Source organism: Natrix helvetica (genome assembly GCF_964273705.1).
Source record: "Natrix helvetica genome assembly, chromosome: 4".
NCBI classification, from domain to species: domain Eukaryota; kingdom Metazoa; phylum Chordata; class Lepidosauria; order Squamata; family Natricidae; genus Natrix; species Natrix helvetica.
In genome coordinates, this window is record NC_138550.1 from 121983721 (window position 1) to 122006069 (window position 22349).

At 38.5% G+C, this 22349-nt stretch overlaps 1 pseudogene across 1 annotated transcript; it reads right to left on the minus strand.

Annotated features, from left to right (window-relative positions):
- Window positions 1–20148: 20148 nt before the first annotated feature.
- LOC309392279 (ubiquitin-ribosomal protein eL40 fusion protein-like) lies at window positions 20149–20801 on the minus strand (annotated as a pseudogene). The gene has a single exon. The product of its transcript is annotated as a ubiquitin-ribosomal protein eL40 fusion protein-like (transcript).
- Between the last annotated feature and the right edge of the window lie 1548 nt (window positions 20802–22349).

A 22349-nucleotide genomic window follows, 5' to 3' on the forward strand; every position in this document is an offset into this window, starting at 1 on the left:
TTTAAAACCTCTGAAGTCATGTGAAATAGGAGACTGACCTCAAGACTATAAACCTGGATGGTTTGGTTATGAGTTGAAAGGTCAGGCTTGCTGAGGTAGGTCCTGAGGCTGTTTCAACCTAATAGTAACACTTGATTTGAACAGGATTGTGTTAAAAGCCCAAGTTTCATGAATTCATTTGTATTGTTGGCATGTCTGGAACGTTGCTAAAAAGCTGACAGTCTAAAGCTGACAAAAAGAGAACAGTGATCAAGGAACTACAAAAAAGGAGGGTATAACCAGTAACTAGATAAGATTATAATCTGAGAGAGGAAGATATTGTTTTTCTGTTTCATCCTGCTAGATTTTCTTTGCATTGTTTCTTTGCCCCCAGTTATTTTCATTATGAATTTCCTACTTTCTCCCTGCATTTCCCCCTTTCTCCCATTAAAATCACCTAATTTTGTATAGAATTACAAATGTTTTGTATTGGAATTTGTGAACTCCATTAATTGTCATATGAAAACTGCATTAACTGCACTTCACATAACAGAAATTCTTGCATGTTAAGCGATACCATTTCAAAAGTAGATAAACAGTCAACTTTTGACCATTTTTAAATCAATTGAAGATAAAAAATTTGCATTCTTTTTTTTCTGATTATTTTATGCTAGTGACTTCAGAGATACTTTTCATTGTAGAAGAGGATCCAATTCGTCAAGTTTTATTCTTTCTAAGTATTTTCTCTGTATCAAATATGGAACTGGGTGCTGAAAACCAGGCTGTCATAAAAAAACAAATATTTTTTTAAAAATATAAGTAACTAAAGAAATTAAATTGCAATCAATCAACAAGGACCAGATGGTGTTCAGTGGAGAATTCTAAAGGAACTAACAACCAGTATAACTGAGCTGCTAACACAAATATGTAATTTATCATTGAAAAGACACTACTAGCAATCTGGAGAATGGCCAAGGTTATACCCATCTCTTTAAAAGGTGTTAATGATGATCCTGGGATTTAAAGCTGGTAATTCACATTTTGGTATCAAAGATCTCCTGAGGAAAAATAAAATAAAATAAAAATCGGAGGTGGAATGCAGGTCCTATATACTTTTAGCTAACCTCTTAAGTTAATGGTTCATGAAGTAGTCAACATGCATGAAAATGACTTAATTTTTGAAGAGCTTGTAATAAAGATAGATGACAAAATAATGTAAAATAACCAAACCTCAGACATGCTTTGTAGAATTTATCCCAAATCTACATTTACAGTTCTATACATGAACTTCAGCAACCACCAAAAAGGTTTTCAACTAAATGTGTACAAGAATGAACTTCCATGAAAGAAAGAAAAAGCATACCTTCTAGTAAGTTCCATGAAAATCAAAGGAATCAATTCCAAAGATATAAATTTAAAAAAATACCAATGCACTAACAGTATAAATATGTGCCCACTATCTTCTTTTAATATTAATCAAATTCCATGTTTCTTTATGAGATTGGTTAACACATATGCTTTCACAAATGAATAACTGAGGCATGAACATCAATTACATGACTTCTGGCTATAAAAGGAATCTAACACTGTAGCACAGATGGAACAAAGGCATCTGTGAATTCTTCCAAAGTATGTTAAGATCATTTAGAGCATTTCCCGTATTATTTCTTTCAAGTGGAATTTGCCAAGCAATGTGCATTTATGTAGAGAGGTGAGGCTTGATGGTCAATCTTGCATCAGAAAATTGTTCTTGGCCATAGTGACTTGAGGCTTTGTCTCCAGACAAAGTTCAGCTACTATGTTGCAAGATGCTGTAGCATACTGTGTTGGTTACTATTGATGGGCTGCCTGTTACCGCTACTTGCATTTATTGTTTGTCTTGATGTGATTATTTCTGTGTGACAGTCTAGTCCCAGACTTATGAGCCATTTTTATAAGAATGTCTCCACCTCTGAAATCTCCCTTGACATCCAGATATCTGTCACTACTAAAGCTAAAGAGATACAAAGCTTCAAACCGATAAATGCTGCCTTGGAAATGTGTGGGCTTTTCAAGAGGGAAATTGGACCGCGTATGTTTATTTAAGAAGTTAATATAATTTAAGAAAACTGAAAAAGCAAATGAAACATTGGTAATTTGAAATTTAATCCTCCCCGAATGGTTCCTAATCTGTGAATCATTAGTAAACCTTGATACTACTACAGGTAGTCAATAACATGGATAGCAAATTAAAAATAAATAACATGGCATTTTTCATAATTTCATATGATATGGACATTCTTAATCCAAATCACAAAAATATATTGCAGGAATTAAGATGAGAGCAGCAAAGTCTCATATAGCCATTTCTCCCTGCCTGGATAGCAGATATACACAGCTGCATACACTGACACACATATTTATACAAATTATCTTATCTAGCTATCTCTTATCAGGCCATAGACACAATATTGTGCTACTCTAACCAAAAGAAAATAGATTCACATGGTCATTGCTTCATAAGCCCCCCCCCAAAAAAGTTTTAACTTTAATTAGTTCTTCTATGTTGAATGAACCCAGTTCATTTGCTTAGTTATGCATTGTATAAACCAGGAAATGAGATACTTTATCACTCTTTAGATACATTAGATGAGTAGAACTGGTATGCACATATGATATTCTGTATTTTACAATGTGCAGAAGACTCATGTCAGAGGAACTGAAATCATTTTTGTTCTGATCACAAAACATTCTTTCCAAAGAAGAGCTTTGCACTATTCAAGAAGAGAATTTTTCCAGCTTTTCAACTTTTGAAAAAGTCTCAAACCCCGAGGGTATAAATTTATTGCCTTTAGAGAAGCAGAAAATACAATCACCAAGATGCTGATACTGTTCATGTTATAATTCAATTGCAATTTTATTTTAAAGTGGTTATCATTTACCACTTGTGATGGTTACTTCACCATCAAACTAAATGGTTCTGATAAAAAAAAGGTTGTTATAGAAAAACAGAATAGACAATATATCGGAAATTAATTATACCATGGAATGACTGATTTTCTCAGCTTGGTGCCTCCAGATGTACTGGACTCTGGCTACGAATTATGGGAGTTGAAGTGCAACACATCTGGAGAGCACCAGATTGGGAAAAGCTGGCATACTGTGTTTCCTCCCGAATTAGACATATATTTCAAATGTTGCCTTGGCCCAGTCTGCATGTGGTTCAGTTAACCAGAGGCCTAGCAGACAACTCTTCCATCCAAGTAACTCTACTTTTCTCTTTTCATTTTATATATATGTATCCTGCCTTTAACATGTTTACAAATAACTCAGGCAATGAACATATCCAACATACCTTCCTTCTCCTATTTTCTCCACAACAAGAAGTATGTTGAGTTGAGAGACAGTTATTGCCTCAAGGTCAGTCTAGTTTTTTAAGGCAAGATTAGAACTCATGGTCTCCCACTTTATAGCCTGGTGATTTAACCACTAGACTAAACTGGCTCTTTGATGAACATGTTCTGATAAGAACTTTCACTTAATCCAGGAAAATTCTTCAGAAATAAATATATTAAGGGTTTTTTTTTCATGAAATTCACCCAGGCTAGATAGTGTATATTACTGTCTTCGGAGTTGTGACAATCTCTCCATTGTCCTCTTAGTGCTAATCCTACCACTCTATTACTGTCAGCATGATGTTACTTTTTCTAGCTGAGTCCAATGATTCATCCAGATAGTCCACCTTTCTCCAGAGTAGACAGAAACAAAGTTTATTTTTGTGTTTATTTTTGTGTTCACTTTTATCAACTTATTTTGTAATGTTTCAGACCTGTGAACAACTGGGAATAAGTTCCATTGAAATCAGTTTGCTCTATGGAAGGTTTCTTTAGCCCATGCCATATATTAATATTGTATTATGCACCAACTCAACTCAATTCAGATCATGGTGATGCAGAATATTTTTAACTTACCCTGCCACTCATCCAAAATGCTTAGTGGAACTCTATTACTAGATGCACTAGAAAATGCAAAGGAAAAAAGAGGAATAAAATAAAACCAGTACTTGTTGGCAAGCATTTTTTTCATATAAGGTCTCCATAGGAAAGGGAGTATGTTGAATCAAACAAGTACTGAGATTGTGTGAATTTGAGATGGAGACTAATATATATCTATTGCCTTTGCAATTGTGGCTTATTTTTATCAATACATTTATTTTTATATATGATCGTATGTATGGAAATACACTCTTCTGAATGGTACCTACTTCATCATCTTTCAGTTAATTTATTTATCTAATTTTCCATTCTTTTTCGATTCTTTCCTTTCACTACATATACTACTTATTTTGCTTAACATTATTTTTTTCAATAATTATTTTTAGTATAACAACCTCTTCCATATGTTTTATTATGTACAAAATATTATTTTTTAAGCTTTTGACTTTTTAACTCTAGAAAAATTGTGAATAAAATGTTATTGGGTATATTCTTCCCTCCGTCTCATCCCACATTGGCTTTATTAATGAGAGAGTATGAGAGTATGTATGACAGAAGTGAAAATGAGAAAAAAAGTTATATATTGTAGAATATCACAAAAATGATATTTGAGAATATAAGACATAGTCAAATTGTGGCAGGAATATTATACAAATTTTCTGAGCTAGCTTTCTAGCATTTTACCCTAATCAGACAAACGCATAAGATAATTTATCAGGTTTCATCTCCTTACAATGACCTAGCTTTTTTTTTCCAAAGTTTGTCCTGTACGGATAAAAACTTTATGGATGCCATTACATGTTTATATCTTTCCCATATTAGCTTTCCCCAAGGACCCCATGCTTCTCTTTATCAGAGTTCTCCAGAATTTTTTATTTATTTTTATTATGTATTTATTATGAAATTTATTTGTTGCCCATATCCAATGACTCTAGGTGGCTTACAACATAAAATTTAAGATTGAAATGAGTTATCTCCTAGTTTCCAAGCTGTGAAAGTCTGACAATGTATGGAGCTGGACGGGTTTTCTGTTGTTAATATTACAATTTAAAGAATATAAATCAAAAGTAAATTCTTGCATGTGACAGCCTTTTCAATCTCTATTATTTTTTTTCTCACAAAAGTCTCCAGATGGCATAGGTTTCTAAGAAGTTTGGATCAAGAGCTTGGGGATATGATCTATGAATTTGGCAAAAATGGGTAGGGCATATTTCTATTAAAGCCTTTGAAACCTTAATCTATGACTTTGCTCACTTTGTAGAAACATTCTTCTTTGAATGAACCAAATAAAACCTCCCAAATATATTCCTGATCATTCTCTGCAAGCATCCTTAAAACTTTTGCTTTGCTAAGATTTTCACATGGGTGGGAATACTCAATCCTTCCAGTATTTTGGACAACTTTAAGCATCTGCACAAGTAATTGGTAAAAAAACAAAATAAGGGCAATTCTATTCTCACACTTCGGGGCATAAGTTGATTACCAACTGAGGTTGCAGAGAAGATTCTCTCAGTGACAGACTGTTGCAATTAGGTGCATTATGTGACATTTATACCAGTCCCAAAAGCCTCAGGCACCAACACAATCTGAAACAGAAATATACAAGACGATGGACAACTAGTTCACTGCAGCATGGCGTTTCCTTTTTAAAGGGCTTTTGTTTTCTACAACTATATGTTTTTCTTATGGAATTGAACTAGTTTCTCCACCTCTTGGAGTCTCGCTATAAATATGCTGTGGACAATGATGAGGGAGAGAGGGGGAAAAAATGTATGCAAGTGCCAAAGGAAGTTGACAGCTCAAAGCACAAGACAAGTTCTGTTTCCACTTACCCTCAAGAACTGTTTGTAGCAATAGATCTAACCCCTGAGAATAAGTGGTTACATTTTTGTTTCATTTTATTTTGACAATGAATTAGATGCCCTGAATGTCTGCAGAGTTCAAACAAAGAAACAGGCCTTCCGTGGATATATATATATTTGTAAATATCAGTCAGACAATCACAATAATTGTTGTTAACAGCTTAAAATGCCACTGTAGTAGATTCTGTGTGAAAGCATTTTCAAAAGTAAACCAAAAATAGCTTTTTCCTTCTTGTCATCCCCATCTTCCATCCCCAAATCTCTACAGCCAGGTTGCTAAATTGAACAAAGATTTGTCTTTTTAAAAGTCATGAGCTGCCAAAGACGTTTTGAAGGTTGCCATTCATATTATTAATGCAAGTCCTAGAGCTGAAAGGGATGCTGTATGCTGAGCAACTAAAACGTTTAGAAAAGCATCCAGTTTGAGGGTTATATGAAAGCAAAAATAATTACTTTATCCATGTTTTTGAAGAAAATAAAGCAGCTTGATGTAAGCCAAATGAATGGAAGCCCGTGACTTGAAAGGAATAGATAGATAGGGGGGAGGGGGGGAAAGGTCAGAAGACTAAATTTTCCCTAAGGGAAAAGTCATTCTTTGGAATCATTAACCTCCTTCTAGGTCACTACTGGGAGGGGGTGGCAAGCAGCAGGAAATCCTCCTGCTCCAAGAAGAATGGGTGCATCTCTCACCACCCACTGACCTGGCAATGTTATGGCAGACATAATTGTGTTCACAAATTCCCCTTCAGGCACGCTTGGTTTTAGATTCCTCTTTAAAGAGCCATGATTATCTAGTTATATTGCAATGTGCCATTTATAGTGGATGTTTTCAGGAAGCTGCAACATAATTAAACTACTCTTTGTCTGAAAGTCTGGTATCATCTTCATAATCCAGGGAACAATAAAGGTGTGCTAGTCATACAGTCTTAATGTCTTCAGCAGAAGTAAATTAATAGCCATAGTTTACATTTTTGGAGACGCAGCTATTTTATTAGCTTGTCTATACGACAGAATGATAATATGGTATTTTATTAGATGGATAAGGCTGAGCTGCCAAGCACTGTTTAAATTGCCACAAGTATGACTAAAGAGAGACTATATGTTAGTAACAATATAATTCCCCATGGCGATATATTGCCTTTCTGTTTAAGAGAAGGTGCTGTAGGACTATCAAGCTCAAAAACATTTCTTTTGAGTTTTGCAGTGCTGTACCAAAAGCACCTGAATCTTGTTTCGTTGAGGCAGAGATAAAATACAGCAATTAAAATTGCAGGTATGTCTTCCACTTATGTCAACTGAAGTTTCCACCCAAGTGCCTAGCTCAGAGATGTCAAACTCAAGGCCCCTGGGCCAGATTCAGCCTGTGGGCTGCTTAAATATGGACTATGGGGTTGGCATGGAAATATCAAAGGACTGGCTAGCGGTGCCTCTGCTGGCCAAAATGAGCCATGTACATTTTTGACCGGCACAATGCTGCTGGAAGCTTGGGAGGCTAAAAACAGGCTGCACGGGGGGCCTCAGGAGGCCTACATGTGGCCTGTTTTTCACTGGCAGGTGCTGCAGGTGTCTGTCCTGTCTCCCCATCACTCCTCCCTGCCAGCTCGTGGAGGAGAACTACAATGTTGATCCGGTCCTCTAAGAAATCCAGTTTTACATATGTCCTAGCTTAAGGTTAGGCCTTAGATTTGCATAGCATACCCAGGAGCAGCTGTAGGTTAGTAGTGGCATAATTATTTTGCTTGTGGAAGAGTCCAGATCATCTATGCTACTGCCAGATAAGGTTGAAAAACATCTAGCATAAAATTTAGGTAGCCCCTGCCAGTCAAGGTTGAAAATAATGAACTGAACAGACTTGGTAACTTTGTTCTCGTATCAAACTAAACTATAAAGTGATATGTTTGTCATTGATTAAAATAAGATACAACTCAGCTATTGCTGCAGTATGTGGTTTATGTTAACCCAATTATAATTTATTTAAAATTTATAAATCTTGGCTCAGGAATCTAGGATTTTTTTCTTTTTTTGCAATATATGAATTTTAGTTTTTTTTAAAAAAAAAATCTGTATATGACACATATTATTCAACATATATTGAACAATATTTCTTTCTGCCTCTTCGTTATTAATTTACAAATAAAACAGTCTGGGTGGAACACTGATTAAATGAAGTTAAACTGAAACAGAAATAAAGCATTTCAACAGATCATATCTAAGAGAGAGGTTCAGTCCTACTTCTAATTCTATACTGTTGTGTACTGAGATTGGTGGGAGAAGAATGGAGGCGAAACAGAATAAAGCCCGGTCAATGGTAGAGGGAATAATTGTAGGCGGCAAGGAAAACTCTTCAGCAGGACATTCGGGGAGACAAGGCTTGGGGCATTTGCCAATCGCTGGCCAGCAACCCCAAGAGCGGCTTGTGATCCATAATTAAGTCAAAATATCAGTCGTAAAGGTATTCGTGAAAATGCTTTATGCCAGCAACAATAGCTAATGCCACTTTGTCAAGTTGGCTGTAATTTTGCTCTGGTGATGAGAGGGTTCGGGAGAAAAAGGCTAAGGGGGCTTCTGATCCATTTGGTAGCCTATGGCTAAGGACAGCCCCAACCCCATAGGGCAAAGCGTCACATGCTAGCAATAAGGAGAAGTGCTCATCGTACTGGATGAGCAAGCTGTCAGACCTCAGAAGACTTTTGACAGCTCAAAAAGCCTTAGCTTCCCTGAGTCCCCAGGTCCAGGGTTTTTTGGACTTCCGGTTCCAGCGGCTACGGCGACGGGCAAGTTCCTTGCCCGCTCCCACTCCCCGGTGGGCTTCCCCCGCCTCTGGGGGGGCACAGGACGCCCCGGAGAGGCGTCCTGCCGAAGGAGCGGCTCGCGGAGGACCCTGGCATCGGCGGCGGCTGGTGGGGGTTTCTCCGCTTTGCTCCAGGCATCGAGGAGCAGTCTCGGAGGGCGCGCGTGCGTCTCGCTTCAGGCTGATCGGATGATGCAAAATTGAAGGAAGCAGCGGCGGTGTGGTGAGGCGCTTCCTCTCTTCATTCCCTTTCTTTTGATTTGATGGACTTTTCAGCAATTTTAAAAGTTAAACTCTCGGATTTTTTTGGAGGTGCGGCTGGAGGGAGGGGGATTTCCCCCCCGCCTTGGACAAGCGGCTTGAGAAAATTTTGCTTTTGCCCCCAGGGGAAGGAGGAGGGGGGAGAGCCAACCAATGAGTCCTCACCCCTGTAAAAGTGATTTTCACTGGATTTAGCTCCAGAATTTATTGATGACCTGAGAATTTTGTGAACTTTTAAAACTTTACTATGCCTCTGAGTCCAAAGCTGGCAGGGCAAGATGGCACACCTCCGTTGTCTTGTGAAACCTGACTCCACCTTTAAAATTCAGGCTTCCGGTCTTTGTCTCCCTGTCACCCAGAAGAACCTCTTGTGGATTGTTATTTCTTGAACTCTCTGGGGGGGAAATTCCTCTCTATTGCTAGGCTGACTAAAGAAACTCCCATCTGCTTGGATCTTCTGCCTCCTGGACTCATCTGTCTGCTCTACTTCTCCAGCTGTCCATTCTCTATACTGACTGATCTCTCTACTTTATAAACTATGTCTCCAAAAACCCTTAGCTTCCCTGAGTCCCCAGGTCCAGGGTTTTCTAACATCCAAAAATCTGTGGAGTGGCTCTGCCACAAATGCCTTGTGGAACAAAATATATTATAAAAATTATGCAACCCCAAAAAGGCTTAGAGTTCTGTTTTGTTAGTGGAAGTTGGTGCTTCCTGTATAGCCCGTACCTTAGCTGTGGTTGGATGCAACCTAGCAGCATCAATCAGGTATCCTAAAAATTCAACCCAGGGAACTGAAATGTGGCACTTTTCCCTTTTCAACTTGAGCCCCACATCCCTAAAATAACCCAGTACTAGCCTCAGGTACTATAGGAGGTCTGTGGGATTGGCAGGAGAAACCAGGACATGGCCAAAATAAGGGACGACACCAAGTATCCTCTGCATAAATTTCTCCATGAGACTCTGGAATATCCCTAGAGCCACACTGACTCCAAATAGGAGTCAGCAGCAGCTGAAGGCTCCCTGATGGGTGACTATCATCTGAGCTTCAGTGGTAGTGTCATCCACAGGAAGCTGCTGGTACACGTGGCCAAATCTAACTTTGCAAAAAGTATTCCCTTCACCCAGTGAGTGCAACAGGTGTTGAACCACTGGGATTGGGTAAGCATTCTATTCTAGGGTGAGGTTGAGTGTGCACTTGTAATCTGCACACAGGCGTATTGACCTATCAGCCTTAAGAGGCATGACAACGGGCGTCTCCCATTTCGCATGGTCAATGGGCTTTAGGATGCCGTGGGATATAAACTTATCCAGCTCTGCATCCACTTTTCCACAGAGCGTAAATAGCACCCAGTGTTGCTTCAAACGTACAGGGATGATTTAGGGGTCCAAATTGTAGGAGATTTGGTCCCTGTATATCTGCCCAGGACCCCTCCGAAAACAGTAGGAAATTCTTTAGTAAGCAAATCCAATTCTGGGTGACTCATATGGTTTACTCCAGTGATGCCAAGCCCCAGGGACTTGAACCAGTTGAGACCCAAGAGGCTAGGCAGTGCTCACTCAACTATAATAAGCTTAAGTCAGCCTACAAAAACCTAAAATTCCACTTTAAACTTGTAAGTGTCAATTTACACTGTCAGGTAAATTTTCTTTCCCAGAATTAGGCTTGTGTGACCAATGACTGGTTCCTTTACAATTGCAAAACAGTCCTCACTACACTTGGGGTGACACCTTTGCTGTCTTTCGGGGACAGTTTGACCCCCAAGGGAAAATGGTGCTGGCTGGGCAGCCTGACAGACTTTTGCTAAGTGACCTTTCTGGCCACATCTTAGCTAGCATTTTTAAACCCGCAAGCTGCCCTAAGGTGATTTCCCCCACAGCCTGGACATTTGATTTAAGGTTTTTCTCACCAAACTGACCCTTCCCTAGCACAGCCTTGAGGTGGTTGATCCATCAGGGGTCTTATTCCTTGTAATTCACGTCAATGGGTTTGGGCTGGTCTTATTTTGGAATTCGACCAGCGACAGCTCCAACATCTCCGCAGCTCGGGCTTCATCCAGAACAGCCTGGAGAGTCAGGGCTGGCTTGGCCAGAAGGCAGCACTGTAGGCGGAGGCCTCGTACTCCGCAGACAACTCTATCTAAAAGGACATTGTCCAAAACCCTAAAGTGACAATACAGGGAGGCTGATCTGAGGGCTCCCATGAATTGGCTGATAGATTTGCCCTCAGCCTGGTTCCTGTGATGGAATGCATGTCTGCGGGCAATGCGAGACTGGATTGGTGCATAATGGTTCTTTAGCTTGGACAGTAAAATATCCTAAGGCAGTGAAGTCACTGGTTGTGGGGCAACCAGAGCCCGGGCTGTCTCAAATACCTCACTGCCACAAAAGCTTAGAAAATAAGCTTGTTTACGGGTATTAGGCAGCTCTTCATAGCTGTTGCCTACTAAAAAACATTCAAAACATGCTATATATGCATCCCATGTTTCAGCGGTTGGGTTAAATGCCGCAAACGTATTTATCGCAGCCATGCTGATGGCTTGGAATGCTTAAACTGATCTGTCTGAAAAAATTGACAGGTATGATTTCTTATCGTCAGTTGAGTGATTCAGTCAGCTCTTGTCATGCTTCAGCTCTCAGTTTGTCAATGACTTGACTTGCTCAGCTCATTCAGGCCATCCATTCCGTTACCTCTTTCAAAATCCCACCTTCGTCGCCAGTTGTTGTGTACTGAGATCGGTGGGTGAAGAATGGAGGCAAAACGGAACATAAAGTTATCAGGTTTTATTTCTAACAAATAGTTGTTGAATGAGGCAGCTAAGACATGGCCTCTCAGCTGTTGGCAAGAAGCTGAGCTGCTGTCTGACAGCTCCTTATATACGGAGCAGTCAGATGGTTTAACCAATCAGCTTGCAGCGCGCGCCGGCGGACCAAAGTGGAGACTACATACTCAGCATATATATTCGATGCAAACACAAACTAAACTTTTATTTTAAAAGATGGTGAAACAATTGCATAAACCCTAGAGACAACCTGAAGTAGCTAAGATAAAATATAACAGAAATAGAGTATCTAGAACAGTGGGTTTCAACCTTCCTAATGCCGTGACCCTATAATACAGTTCCTCATATTGTGGCGACCCCTAACCATAAAATTATTTTATGTTTTCCTTATTTTTTTGAAAATATGTGTTTTCCGATGGTCTTAGGCGAACCTTGTGAAAGAGTCGTTCTATCCCCAAAGAGGTCCTGAACCACAGGTTGAGAACCACTGATCTAGAAGAAGAAATATCACTGTTCACAAGACATGATGACAATTGGATTGTTACTGAACTTAGGTTTCTCAGAAGTGATTATCTTTTTACCTATGGTCTCACACTGGGTAAATAACCACTCACCCAAGTATATAAACCTAGTATATAAATTATGTGCAGTGTTTGCATAGCACAAAACCGAATTATAATATCACACTTGCTTTTGATACATTTTATGTTCTTGTAGTAGGTGTATGTGTGACCGCACACAGACACAACTCACAATCAGGCTAAGTGAATTAAATCTGCTGATTATTACTGTTAAAGAGACTTTTCAAAGTCAAAGAGCTGAAGCTTTTGACAGATATTCCCTACGTAGACACTTTTGCCAAATACGCATTTCACATACTGTGACTTTGGTTACAACTAGCGAACAGCTATTCACTTTATAACTATTGCTTGACGGCATAAGTTCATGTACCCCACACTTGCTTGGATGAAACAATTCAATTTGATTAACAAGTTGATCCAGTATAAAAAAGAAAGCTCTCACTAAACTACATATTAAATGTGATGAAACATGAAGCAAGAAAAAAATGCTCCTAGCACATCAGATATATCACTAATATAAATAGCTCTGCTTTTGTGCAAGTTAAACTATAGCAATTGTTTAACATTAATATAAAATAGAATTTCCTAAACTAAGGCAATCCTTTCATTTCAAATTAGGAACAGAGATAAAGGTAATACAGGAAGACATTGATTCATAGATCTGGAATTTCATTTGTGTGAATATCTTCAAACATTTAGTTTATTTTGGCTTCTGTAATCATTATAGACATTTTTATAAATGAGCGTGGTAATGTTGGGATGCTTGTATTCTAAGCAAGTGATTGGTATTAAATGCTAAAACATCCAAACCTTTATGCTACAAAAAACTTAAGACATGCCTCCTCTGTAATGGAAAGGTTTTGAAAATTTATATAGCTGGTATGAGATTATTTTCTGTCAAAATATATAATTTCTTAATATATTTATTTTAATATCTTCACAGTCATTCACAGAAAATGATGGGAAAAAATCTTTTCCTCTTTGATTTGGTTCCTTTTCTAACTGGTTAACTTTAATTACCATACCCATAGTATCCACTCTTAGCAAACAATGAGATTGTCCTATTTTATCCTAGATAGTTTGTAAAGATATAACATATTAAAATGTATAACTTTTAATAATATACTCCTAAATACATACAGTTAGAAGTCCTTTTGAATTCAGTGAAACATATTTTAAGTAGTTATACACAGTACTATAATGACTGTTTCACTGATTGTATGATAGAGAAGTAGACATATACTGCATGCATGCTTGAAAGTATAATCCACCCATGACAAATTGACTGTGAATTTATTGGGACTTATTCATGTTTTTATTGTATGCTTGTCTCTGTGCAGGCATACAGATAATCTTCACTTAACAAGTGGTTATTTAATTACTATTGAACAAGTGGTTATTTAGTGACTCTTGACAATGAACTTCAAAAAAGCTACTTATGACCTGTCCTCAAAGTTACGACTTCTGCACATTCCCGCAGTCACATTTCAGGTACTTGGCAATCAGCTTGCATTTAGGTTGAACTGCAGCATTCAGTTCATTTCGTAGTCACAAAAATGTCTGACTTTTTTTGTCGGTTTCTGGCAGATAGTAGCAAAAGTATGCCCATTGGATATGCTGGATTTGCTTATAGACCACATGGTTTGCTTAATAACTATATGATTCACTTAACAGCCATGGTGACTTGCCCTACAACCATCTTAAAAACAGCCATAAAATTGAGTCCAGTCACATCCTGAATCACTTAGTGAGTGCAATGACTTATGACCAAAATTGCAGGCTCATTTGTGGTTGTAAGCCAAGAACTACATAGATATCTCTGTCTCTGTCTGTCTCTCTCTCCCTCTCCCTCTTGCTGTCTCACACATATGACAATATTTATACAGTACTGTGCAAAAGTGTTAGGCAGTTGTACAAAAATGCTGTAAATTAGGAATGTTTTCAGATATAAAAGTATTGATAATTTATTTTTATCAATTAACCAAAGAGAAAGTAAATGAACAGAAGAGAAATGCCAATCAAACTTTGATGTGACCACCCTATGCCTATATATATAGATCTGACCAGCCACTGCCTAACAAACACATACTTCATCCACAATGGACAAAGATACAAACAGATAGAAGGAGCACCTATGGGATCACCCCTGTCACCCGTCATCGCAAACCTATACATGGAACACTTTGAAACCAATGCCTTAGATAAATCTGAACACAAACCCAAACTCTGGCTTAGATATGTAGATGACACTTTCGTAATTTGGCCACATGGGAAAGAAAAACTGGATAACTTCTTCATACATCTCAACAGCCTACACTCCAAAATACAATTCACTATGGAAATAGAAGCTAACAACCAACTTCCCTTTCTGGATGTCCTAATCTACAAAACACCCAATGGCTCTCTAGGACACACCACCTACCAGAAAAAAAAAACCACCAACTGCTACTTAAACGCACAATCCCATCACCATCTTCACCACCCTCACCATGCACAGATCAACTCCGCAGCCAAGACCCTCATCTCCAGAACCAAACTCCTAGCTGACAAAGACCACCTGAAAACTGAATTACACACCCTCACAAATTCATTAATTTCCAACGGATTAAAAAAAACACAATTACCAACCTAATCCAAAGGGAGACACCCCTCAAGAATCGAGACACAGAACAGGACAATGGCATCACCCTCTTCCCTTACATCAAAGGCACCACAGATGAAATCAGCAAAATTCTCCACAAGCACAATATCAAGACAGTCTTCGGCACTAACAAAAAAATAGCCAAGCTTAAGAAACCCCAAAGACAAGATCCAGCTAGAAAACCAAGGAGTCTATGAAATACCATGCAAAATCTGCCCAGCCACATACAATGAACAAACTAATAGGAGAATAAATGCACGCATAGCAGAACACAAGAACGCAGTCAGAAAAGAAGAAAAAACTTACTTCCTTTTCCAGCACCTTAAAGCAACAGGATATGAAATTTATTTTGAAGGAACCAAATTACTCTCCAAAACTGAATACTTCAACAAGAGTATAATTAGGGAAGCTATCGAAATAGAGAAACACCGCCACAATATGAATAAATGTGACGATACCTCCCACCTCCCAGACATCTGGAAACCAGCCCTAGTCAACAAACGAGCCCCACCCACCACCAGGCCATTACAACACAAAACAACAACGGACACACAGCCAGCACCAATCAGCACTAATCTACCAATCATGATACAACCACACAACCAATCATTCAACTTACTGAAGCTATCGAAATAGAGAAACACCACCACAACATGAATAAACGTGATGATACCTCCCGCCTAACAGACATCTGGAAACTAGCCCTAGTCAGAGTCCCAGACACAAAAACCAACACAGGACCCAGAACAACACAGGACACCATCACCAATCACCCTCACCAAACATCAATTCCATCAACCAATCAAGATGAGACAACACAGCCAAGCAATCCGTTTATAGCAACAAAGCCAACATTCCACACACCCCCACCTATATTTATAGAAAAACGGCAGCTCCGATCACGCTTTGCTCGCACAATCACGAAACCAAAGCCACCAGCCTGAAGGTGACGAGTGTGACTTCATCGAAACATCGCCAAGATACTGTCAATCTTACACGGGAAAAGACCCGAATATGTCAAGACCTTTGTTTATGCAAACTTTAAAAATATGTTCTTAATCAAAATTAATCCAATTATGGGTAGAATTCTAAAAATACTATCAAACCCGCAACATGAGCAAAAAAGAAGGAAACCGGAGCATAAATAGATAAATAACCATAAATGAAAAGGAAGAATGCCTGCCAAAGTGAAACAGCCCTAAGGATCCTCAAAGATGTGTTTGTAATGCTGTGAGGAAATTTTATATTCCTTTCTCTGGACTATTCTCAATGAATCTGATGGAGAGGACTGTGTGCTGTTAGAGCTTATATGATAATAAATTGGCTGGTCATTAAAATGTTACAAGGTATTTCCTTGTTTATCTTGTCTTCCCTGAACTGAACAATGGAAGTCAAAGGTAGAACTGGGTGTTGTAAGGATTCTGACACATAACTTGGTCGGCTTCTTCCAGCATGTTCATGCAGAGATAAGAGGAAATCCTGCATATCAGTGGCTCCATTCTGGAACAATAGTTCACCTTCTTGAACCTCACTTCCATGAGCAGCCAAAACCATTGAAAAACAATTACTGTATAATGAGCGCACCCTCATTACGGTGAAGCAGTTCTGACTGCTGAAGGCCTTTGAGCTGAATCCCTATTGACCATATCCATGAAGTTAAGATCTTAGTGAAATTCATCAAAACTCACAGAGGCTCAAAAGAATCAAGGTACTCTTGACGAGGTGGTCTGATGCAAAAGGCCAGAAGTTTCCCATCAAAAAACTTATTTAGCAAATGCATCGATCTTTTGCGTATAGCATTATTACATATGGAAAACAAGCAAACATGTTGTCTTCTTTCTTCCTCTATGTCCCAACTGTAAAGTCTTTCTCACCTGCTGTTTTAAGGAAACAAGTGTTCCTTTAAAAAGCAGTCTGCACACTCGCATATTAACAAAGACAGACACAGTCTATTTGGTTAATCGTTTGGGCCGGCCTTAAGCACAGAAACTTTTCCTTATGTTTTTCAATTCTTTCATATTGTAGGAAGTTAAACACACACACACACACACATTGTAGGAAGTTAAACACACACCGCTAGAAAAATGAAATATCCTGGGAAATATTGAAATGGCAGAATATTATATTTCCCTGGATCACAAATGGAGAAACACGTTTTTAGGCAGATAGCAGACTCACTCTTAATAGCCCCCACCTTTCTTAATGGGCCATTAAAAAAGCCTGGGCCAGTCTATTCTACATAACAAAGATTTCCTCCCTTCAGCCCCGGGATGATGGGATTAAGGCATGATAGTATTAACCCTTTACCCATCTCACCTGTGAAGAAGCAATGCTCAACCAAACTTGGACTCAAGACAGAGTTGCCCCTTTATGGCCCCATGGGAGTCAAATTACCAATCAGATTACAAGACGAAGATCAAAGGCCAGAGAGCGCGTAGAACCAGGAACTCACTCAGCATCTCGCTCTCTTTTTCTTCTTCACCCAACATCTGGAAGCATGTGATCCCCCTTTTCTGTTCATGAGCTCAAGCCATGTGGTCCTGTCCACCATTAAACCATCTTTCCAAGCAGCCTCCATGTTTCCAGTGTCTTTTTCCCCACTTGGAACTGAACCCAGAACGACATTTCTTCCAACAATTTGCTTACTGTTCCACAGAAGTAATAGCTTATCAAGATGACTGAAGTACATATGGATTATTAGCATAATCTATAACTGGATTTCAAAGTAGTTCTGGATATTAATTTTAGCGTACCTTTTCTCACCCTCCTCTACAAAATGGTGGTGCTGTATATCTGTGGCTTTACATCCTCACTCGAAAGCCTAAAGCGATTAAAGCCAATATCCAATTTCTAAAAAGTGAAAAATACTTTCAAGTCATTGTATGAGCTGGGAAACATTTCTATTCATTCAAGATACTCACAAAGATAACCAAGTTTTATTTCCACCGTAATATTTTTAGCTTCATCTAAAACTGTAACATACAAAGTAGCTAATCAAGCCTTTTTTTAATCACACATATTTTATATAGGTTTACTTTTTTAAAAAAAAATGAAGCTTGAGAAATTGGCATTGAAGATTATAATTAAAAAAATTATTCAACTGTAGAGAGAATAAGACAAAGGTATATAAAAAAACATATCTCTTTTAGAGCCTAAGATTCCACACACACCCCTCATTTATTTCTACTACTTACTTTGCAGATGTGTGGGGCAAGTAGGAGGCTAATATATCTCACTTTAGCAGTACTAATTGTTTGCATTATCACAATAATCAAATGCAACCATATTAATCTCTGTGGTTATTAACTTGATTTTTACACATTAAGATTTAGATTTAATCCCTCAGGACCATCTATTAATGCTTTTAAAGTTGACGGGTTTCAACAGTTTTAAGGGTTTTTTCCCCCCCACCTTTTTTAGCTGCAGGCAGTAAAATCTGAACGTGTGTGGAGTTTTGTATTTTGCATTCCTGTGGGATTCTCGGAGACACTGCTGTCAAGGACCATGAATCATGTTAATACATAGCAACCTCTACAGCTATTAAAATGTCTGCAATAATGTGATTATTTTAAAACGGAAAACTAATATCACATGCATTTCTTAAAGATCAACTCTCCTTTTAAAATCCTGGAGAAGGACTGCAGTGAGAAAAAGGTGTAGAAACTTTGGAAGCAACTGAAAGTTGAAATTTCCCGTCTGTTGAAAAGAGACTTAATATATTTTTATAGAATCCATCTTTATTGACCTCGCTGTAAATGACATATTTTGATATAAAATAAATCCAAACAGTGGGATGATTATGATTTATGAACAATTACACAACTTTATTTTAGGCAAGTTATACCAAGTTGAAATGTCTCGAACATCTACTTTGAGACTCTAACAGCAGTGAATATATTATATCCAAAAAGCATACAGGTTTTTGTTATAAATATTACAATACTGTTTATTGATAATGATATTGATGATTATGACAATGTTAGCCCAGATTTCCTTTTAAATTCAAAGATAGCTGTGTCAATTTATAAGAAATTAAAATCATAACTAATACTTCTAGAATGACCAATTACTCCACCCCAAACTTTAGCAACAGGACTTCATGCAATTATATTTTTCCATATTTTAAAAGGAATTTCAAGGATGACTTGCAAGAGAGTATTTATACAGGACTGAGATTAGATAAAAGAATACAAGGAATTCAAATTTATTCCCCTTTGGTTATAGTCAAAGGAAATATGAGGAGGCTAAAAAGACTTTACAATAATTCACAATCATTCTCATTTCTTTGTTAAGCTAGAAAACATTGACATGGTTGAAATACGATTTACCAATAATTATGTATTGTAAAAACTTGTCCAGGACACATTTCTTGCTATACTTTGGTATTTTTGTCTGTTTTTGTATAGTCTTGGTCTAGATCCATATACAGGTGAAACTCGAAAAATTAGAATATCGTGCAAAAGTTCATTTATTTCAGTAATGCAACTTAAAAGTGAAACTAATATATGAGATAGGCTCATTACTAATATATGAGATAGACTCATTGCATGCAAAGCAAGATAGTTCAAGCCGTGATTTGTCATAATTCTGATGATTATGGCTTATAGCTCATGAAAAGCCCAAATCCACAATCTCAGAAAATTATAATATTGTGAAAAGGTGCAATATTCTAGGCTCAGTGTCTGATTCTAATCAGCTAATTAAGCCATGACACCTGCAAAGGGTTCCTGAGCCTTTAAATGGTCTCTCAGTCTGGTTCAGTAGGAATCACAATCATGGGAAAGACTGCTGACCTGACAGTTGTGCAGAAAACCATCATTGACACCCTCCATAAGGAGGGAAAGCCTCAAAAGGTAATTGCAAAAGAAGTTGGATGTTCCCAAAGTGCTGTATCAAAGCACATTAATAGAAAGTTATGTGGAGGGAAAAGTGTGGAAGAAAAAGGTGCACAAGCAGCAGGGATGACTGCAGCCTGGAGAGGATTGTCAGGAAAAGGCCATTCAAAAGTGTTGGGGACTTTCACAAGGAGTGGACTGAGGCTGGAGTCAGTGCATCAAAAGCCACCACACACAGGCGGATCCTGGCTATGGACTTCAAATGTCGTATTCCTCTTGTCAAGCCGCTCCTGAACAACAAACAACGTCAGAAGCGTCTTACCTGGGCTAAAGAAAAACAGACCTGGTCTGTTGCTCAGTGACCCAAAGTCCTCTTTTCTGATATGAGCAACTTTTTTTTTACCTTTTTTTCTTTCTTTTTTCCCTGTTTTTTTTAATGCACTGAATGTTTTATTTCAACTGGCAGGGAAAAATGGCCTCCGGTGAGAGGAGGTGACGATGAATCGCGTTGGCGGAACACCACAGCCAGGTCCTAGGAGAAGGGATGGGGGCAGTTCCTGCCGTGTTCTTTACTTGATCTTCTTTGGGCGCAGGTTGTTGGTGTGGCCACATTTCTTCTTACGACAATTCACAGCACGGAGGTGCAGGCGGGCATAGCACTTGCAGCAGATCATCTTGTCGCAGTTATACTTCTGGGCCAGCTGGCGGAGCGAAGGCTCAATGATTCCTCAACGGAGACGCAGCACCAAGTGAAGGGTGGACTCTTTCTGGATATTGTAGTCTGAGAGTGTGTGTCCATCTTCCAGCTGCTTTCCCGCAAAGATCAGACGCTGCTGATCCTTGTCCTGAATTTTTGCCTTGACATTTTCAATTGTGTCACTTGGCTCCACCTCAAGGGTGATGGTTTTGCCGGTGAGGGTTTTCACAAAAATCTGCATTGTGGCAGCTGAAGTTACCTAGTTAAAAAGTATCTGTTGATAATAAGACAGACACATGTTCAAGTTGTCTTGCTGTCCCTGGGTCGAGAGTCACGCAAGGACACTTTGTAAAGGGGGCCGAGAAAGAAGTGGGTCCCCCCCTACACAAGGCCCAGCCCGACCACCCTCCATGTGCCTCCATCAGCCTCTCCTTATCCTGATGAGAGCAACTTTTGCATCTCATTTGGAAACCAAGGACCCAGAGTATGGAGGAAGAATGGAGAGGCACACACTGCAAGATGCTTGAAGTCCAGTGTGAAGTTTCCACAGTGTGTGTTGATTTGGGGAGCCATGTCATCTGCTGGTGTTGGTCCACTGTGCTTCATTAAGTCCAGGGTCAACGCAGCCGTCTACCAGGAGATTTTGCAGCACTTCATGCTTCCTTCCACAGATGAGCTTTATGGGGATGCTGACTTCATTTTCCAGCAGGACCTGGCACCTGCCCACACTGCCAAAAGCACCAAAACCTGGTTCAATGACTGTGGGATTACTGTACTTGATTGGCCAGAAAACACACCTGACTTGAACCCCATAGAGAATCTATGGGGCATTGCCAAGAGAAAGATGAGAGAAATGAGACCGAAGAATGCAGAAGAGCTGAAGGCCGCTATTGAAGCATCCTGGTCTTCCATAACACCTCAGCAGTGCCACAGGCTGATAGCTTCCATGCCACGCCACATTGAGGCAGTAATTGCTGCAAAAGGGGCCCAAACCAAGTACTGAGTACATATGCGTGCTTATACTTTTCAGAGGTCCGATATTGTTCTATGTACAATCCTTGTTTTATTGATTGCATGTAATATTCTAATCTGAGATTGTGGATTTGGGATTTTCATGAGCTTTAAGCCATAATCATCCCCAATTATGACAAATCATGGCTTGAACTATCTTGCTTTGCATGTAATGAGTCTTATCTCATATATTAGTTTCACCTTTTAAGTTGCATTACAGAAATAAATGAACATTTGCACGATATTCTAATTTTTCGAGTTTCACCTGTATAGTGATTTTCCTTTAATCTGAATTGCAGAAGGAAGGGGGATTTATATATATACAAATACTTTTTAATTTGCACAATTGCATTTATGCAACTATAAACTAATATAGAAACAGAATGCTAAACATACACTCTAAATAAATCATAAAATAAGTGAACTGTGGTTATAATGTCTTAAAGTAGAAACATTTAGACAAGTCATTTTATTTTTGTGTTTTAAAATTATCCTTAAGATATAACAAATATAGTAAGGATTTCAATTATGAAAATAAATCTTAGAAAAAAGTAAAGTAGCTTTAGAGAATATCTGTCTGCCTATCTATCATCTATTTATATGTCTGTCTGTCTACTTACCTACCTACCAGCTACCTACCTACCATGCATCCATCATCTATCTATCTATCTATCTATCTATCTATCTATCTATCTATCTATCTATCTATCTATCTATCTATCTATCTATATTGCTATGCTACTAAGAGACTAACTGCATGCATCTATATTGGTATCAGTGTGCATTTTTTAAAAGTTGATGTTTAAATGATTTTAAGTTGATGTTTAAATGATTTAGTTAAAGATTCTCCTGTTGTCCCAAAGGCACTTGTTAAAGAACTGGACTTTCTGGTTTTTCTTTGAAGACATTTCACTTTTCATCCAAGAAGCTTCTTCAG